Here is a 6,000-nt window from a genome sequence, read left to right on the forward strand (position 1 = left end):
AATGTTACTTGACAACAGCCAATGACCTACCTAATCTTATGAACAGTAACATCCTGGGCATTTAGGCAAAATCTTCAAAGAAAATAAAATGCCTGTTTGACAATCGAAAAAGAATTTTAAATGCACAGCTTTTGAATTTTAAATACACACTTTTGTAATGCTTAAGCCTATAGTCACCTTCAACCCTCCCCGCTAAAGACTAAATTTTCAAGTGGTGATTCCTCAACTCTGTAATAGCCAGCTTATAGGATCTTGCAGAGTGTCTAAATGTTTTCGTAAGTGTGGATTTTCTAAAGACTAAGTTTCACTGGTAACTTTCTGTAAGTTTCCTTACTGAATTAACAGAACTGCAAAGGAGAATGGAAAAGTCTGATAGTTACAGCCTAGGGCTCAGCCACTAAATTTAGGTCTCTAGGTAGCCAGGCTATGGAGAGATCATTTACCTAGCTGTGATGCTTATACCTGGGGATGTTTTAGGAAAACAACAAAAGCTAGGTCCACTATTACGTGACTGTTCTCTAGGGTGGCTTCTTACACTATACTGATCTATTCAATAGAGAGCTTAAAATTTTATGTTTTCAGGAGTGTATTCATCCCATTCCCACTTTTCAGAAAGAATTTTTAAAAGTGATTTCTCTATAAATGGGCTAATACTTTCGGTCCAGCCCTAAGTGAGACTATCACAATCACAGGAGTTCTTGACGCCTGGTTTCCTCCCCTTCAAATATGGAACTACAGTGTTACTGCTTCTGATCTGTTCTTCAGAGTCATGGTCCTGACCAGAAAATAACATCTAAGTGTACAACAGAAGAAAGAAAACTAGAGGTCCCACAACTATTTCTCAGCAAGCTGTCACTGACTGATAAACTGGTGATAGAAGTCAGCCCTTTCCATAGCATAACATCATAACTGAAAGTATCTTAGAGGTCCAATAAAAAGCAGGAACTACGGAACTACTTGGACAAATTGTATGTCAAAAACATCCATCAATAAAACCTGATGTATTGGAAATGTTGCCTTTACAGGCAATATTTTTTTCGTAAACAACCCAATTACGAGGTAAAGGAATAATCCAAACCAAATTTACATGTAACTTTCTGCTCCTTCCATCTCTTCTAGCATAAATATTTTGGCTGCTACATTTTCTTTCCCTCTAGCATCACAGTAACATAGGTTAGGACTTTCTGGGTTAAACACACATAAATATGTAGGTTAAACACATTTTGTTGGTCCGATGTAGTGGCTCACTCCTGTAATCCTAGTGTTTTGGATGTCAGTGCATTGAGATCCTCAAGGGAGGATTCTCAAGGAAGGATCTCTTGAGGCCAGGAGTTCGAGACCCCAGCTCTGCAAAAATAAAAATTTAGCTGGGCATGGTGGCATGCACCTCTGGTCCTAGCTACAGGAGGATAGCATGAGCCCAAGAGTTTGAGGCTGCAGTGAGCTAGGATTTTGCCATTGCACTCCAGCCTGGGAGACCAAATGAGATCCTGTCTCTAAAGAAAATCAATAAGTACATTTTGGATGGGGCATGGATATAGTTTTATTCAGAATGCCTTTTGAGTATTCTTGGTCATTCTACTGTTTGGATTCTGGCCATATTCAGGATTCATATCTGCCAACAAAAATAGAAAGGCCATATTTCACACAGAAGGAAAAAGAAATTTGAAGAACTGGATGGAGTCAATAGTTTATCTAGGTTGCCCATGTTCTTCCTTCTCTTAGTTTGATCTATACTCTCTTTTACTGTCCTGGCTTTTTAGTTAGAACCCTGGTTTAGTAATTTCTGTGTGTACAATTCCAATGTATGGACTATTAATATTTTAATTAATTCATGTATTCATCCATCAGTCTATTTACCAACATTTTTGTTACCGTAGGGAGTCCAAACTCCTCCTACCATTAATAAGACTGCAGTTAAATGGGAGAAATTGTTTGCCACAGTGACAAACACAGTGTAAAAATGTATGAAATGCTAGAGGTGTGCTTTGGGGTCAGAAAGGCTTAAGTTCAAATCCAACCCCTGCCATTTATTAACTATCAAATTACTCTACTTCACTGAGTCTCAGTTTCACCATCAAGAAAATGAGTGTGACAATTATTTTTCAAGATGGCCCTAAATGATGCTGGAATTCATGTGCTTGTGTAATCCTCTTACCTTGAATGTGAGTGGAACCTAGTGACTTGCTTCTAAAAAATAGAATTCTGGAAAAGTGATGGGATGCCACTTCCATGATAGGGATACAAATGACTGGCTATCTTCTTACTAGATTTTTCTCCATTACTTTTTTTTGCTTATATACTTTGATGAATCAAGCTGTCATTTAGAGAGCCTCATGTGAGAAGGACTAAGAAAGTTGTTTAGCCAACAGTCATTGGGCAACTGAATCCTACTGACAACCATGTGAACGGGCTGGGAAGCAAATCTTTCTCAGTCAAGGCTTGAGATGACCACAGCCCCAGTCAGCACCTTGATTATAGCCTGCGAGTCCCTGAAGCAAAAGAACCAGTGAAGTCAGCCCAGATTCCCAACCCACAGAAACTCTTAGATAATAAATGTTTAAAGCAACTACGTTTTGGGGGTAATTTGTTACACATCAATAGATAACTAACATAATAGGATTACATATTCCTTACGGAATTATTGTGGGATACATATCAGAATGTATTTAAGAATTAGAATAATGATGATGGTGATGATGATGACAACAGCAGGAGATCCCAGCTGAGCTTCGAATAAGGTTTGGAACTAATAGAAGTGCTACTGTTGTGAAGAAAATATTTTCAGTGTGTGACCCCCTAAATAGTATAAGAAAGATGAAGCTATAGGGAGCAGGGTAATATTGCATTTCTCATTCAGGACCAAACTGACTGATAGAAAGGGGCTTGTGAGCAAAAACTAAAGTAGTAGTTTTATGATACTCAGTAAACAAGAAATGTTGCTCGGGGGCCCAGGTGCCAAATTTTGACAAAGAATTTGGGAGAGGGCTCTTCTCCCACTTCTGCTCAGTTTGGAGGCTAGCTACCACTATGTTTGTGGTTGGTGAACGGGAGTCCATGGTAAGAAGCATAAGCACTCTGGATTTGGGGCAGCTTCTGAGAAGGTAAGCTGAGGACCTACATCATCTTAAGCCAATGAAACTGAGGAGGTAAGTGTCTTGTAGGATATGCAGAGTTTTGACAAAGAAAGGTAAATGGATATTCTAAACTGAGGGAACAGCACACCAAAGATTCAGAGCTATGAACATAAATTATTTCTTTAGAGAAAAGCAAGTGGTCTTGTGTGATCAGAGAAAGAAGTACAAACTAGTTAACGCTTCTTGTTCTGATTCTGATTCAGTCTCTAGGGCAGTGATTCTCAAAACTTTTAGGTGTTAGTCTCCCTTTCTAGTAATTTTCTTATGAACTATTGACAGCTTCCAAGAGCTTTTGTTTTGTGGATGATGTCTTTTGAATATTTGCCATATTTAGAAATGTAAATGGATAAATTTTTTTAAATATTCTGTTTGCATTCATCTAACAAAATAAAACCATTACATGTTAACATAAATAAAACATTTTTATGGAAAATACAGTTTCTAAACCACAACCAAAATAAATGAGAAGAATGACATTCTTTTACCTTTTTTGAAAATTACTTTTGTGTCTGGCCTAATAAAAGTCATCTGGATTTTCATATTTGTTTCTGTATCAGTCTGTTGCAGTATCATGTAGCCTCTGGAAAACTGCAGTGTACACTTGTGAGAGGATGTGAGTGAAAATGGCAAATTGAGTCTTTGTATTATGAAAATAGTTTTGATCTCCCAGACCCCCTGAGAGAGCCTCAGGGACCTGTATCACACTTTGAAAATCACTGCGCTAGAAAAAGAGCAGTAGATATTATTGAGAGAAGAAGCCAGAGTTTACATGTGTAGTAATGATAATGATGATGATAATAATTAATAATAATAATATTGAGAGCCAACACTTATTGGTTGCTTCTAAGCACTCACAGAAACCTAGGAAGTGTTTACAATTATCCTTTACAGATGAGGAAACTGAGGACAAAGACATTAAGTAACTTGTCCAAGTTTATACAGCTAGTAAGTAGTGGTGAAACTCGACACAAACACGAGCATCCTGGCTCCAAAGCCTGTCCTCTTAACCACTGCACCACCCTGCCTCTCTCACAGACAAAGGCCTGCAGTATAATTGACAAAGGCTTGAGTCATCCTGCTCGCCCACTCCTTTTCCCTCCTCTCCCTGCCATTTTTGGTTTCAATGCCCCTTTCTCTTTTCCTGCCTGTTTAGGGAACTCATATTTCTCTTCACTCTTCACTAAGTCCTTGTCCATTGCCTCTTGTTCATTATTCCTACCACTCCACAGAAACTGCTCTGCAAAGGCACCAGTGACCTTATAATTACCAGATTCAATGGCCACTTATCAGTCCTTGCCATCCTTGCTCTTTGAGATATGGGTTATCACTGACTACTTTTTTTTTTTTTTAATTGGTATTCTCTTCTGTCTTAGGTATTCTGACACCAGATGCTTTGGTTTCTTTTACTACCTATTTAATAATTTCAGAAAATCCTTTATTAAGGTCTTCTTCTTTGGCCAGTCCCTTAAACATCTTAATTCCCCAGTATTTGGTTCAAGGCCCTTCTTCTCATTCTTTATCTTCTTCAACTGCCACACCATTTACTTCCATGGCTGTAGTGACTAAATATACACTGTTAAGGCCAAAGATATTATTTATAGCCCAGGCCTCTGCCGTATGTCCAAATGATGCCTGGACATATCCTCAGACACCTCAGAATCAACACATCCAAATTTTAATCCATCATCTCTCCCTTCAAACTGGTTTCTCCTCCTGTGATCTCTGACCTGGGAAATTATACCACTATCCTCCATGAGCCAGACACTTGGGAGTCATTCCAGACTTCTACCTGTTTCATGGTTCTACTGAATCTACTTCTGAAACATTTCTGATATCTACCTTTTCTTCATTTTTCATGGTTACTACCCTAGCTCAGGCCCTCCTCTTCTATCCAGACTATTATATTAGTCTCATTAGTAGTTCACTTCTAGTTCTGGCTCTTGACAGTTCATCCACAACGACCAGGGTCACCAATCTGCACAACTTAAGAACCATCTTTACCTTGTGTCCTACATTATTGGTACCCCTGGAGTCGTAGAGCCCTGAAGCTTTGTGCTATACCAGTGTCAAATCTCTGATTAGGTTACTCTATATCCAGAAACTGCTTCAGTGATTCCTCGTTTCCTCAGGAAGCCCAAACCCTGACATGGTTAGTGTTTAGTTATTATGCCTGGATAATAAACTACTCTAAGCTTAGTGCAAACATTTTATTAGATTCATGGATTGTGGGTATCAGAGATTTGGAAAGTATATGGGAACAGAGTTTCTCTGTTTCTTGATGTCTTAGATGAGATACTTTCAGGGCCTTACCTGAAATCCTCAAATTTTATATCAGGGATAACACAAAAATTCATTGATAGGCAACCAGTTAAATAATTATGACATGCATACAAATAATGGAATCCTATACATATATTAAAAATGATAGTCTAACTTTTCAAAAGAAAACATACACGCAGCAGGACCTTACCTGAAAGTATCTCAGTAGATGGTGATTAGGATCATCTGAAGGATTATTTACTCACAAGTCTGGTCCCTGGGCCAGGTGGAGAAGATCAGGACTGCTGATGACAGCACCTGTGTGTAGCCTCTCCTTGTGGCTTGGTTTCTTTGTAGCTTGATGGCTTCTGGGTAGAGTATTTCAGAGTTCCAGGTGCAAGTGCTCCAAAGAACAAGGTGGAAGCTACATTGTCATTTAACAGGCTCTGAATTTTCAGTGTCACTTCTGCCACATTTTATTGGTTCTAAGCAAATTTGTCCAGCTGGAAGGGGAGGGACATAGACTTTACCTTTCAATTAAAAGAATATCAGGGCCGGGCGCGGTGGCACATGCTATAATCCCAGCTTTGGGAAGCTGAGGAAG

The sequence above is a fragment of the Saimiri boliviensis genome, chromosome 1, assembly GCF_048565385.1.
Source record: "Saimiri boliviensis isolate mSaiBol1 chromosome 1, mSaiBol1.pri, whole genome shotgun sequence".
Classification (NCBI taxonomy): domain Eukaryota; kingdom Metazoa; phylum Chordata; class Mammalia; order Primates; family Cebidae; genus Saimiri; species Saimiri boliviensis.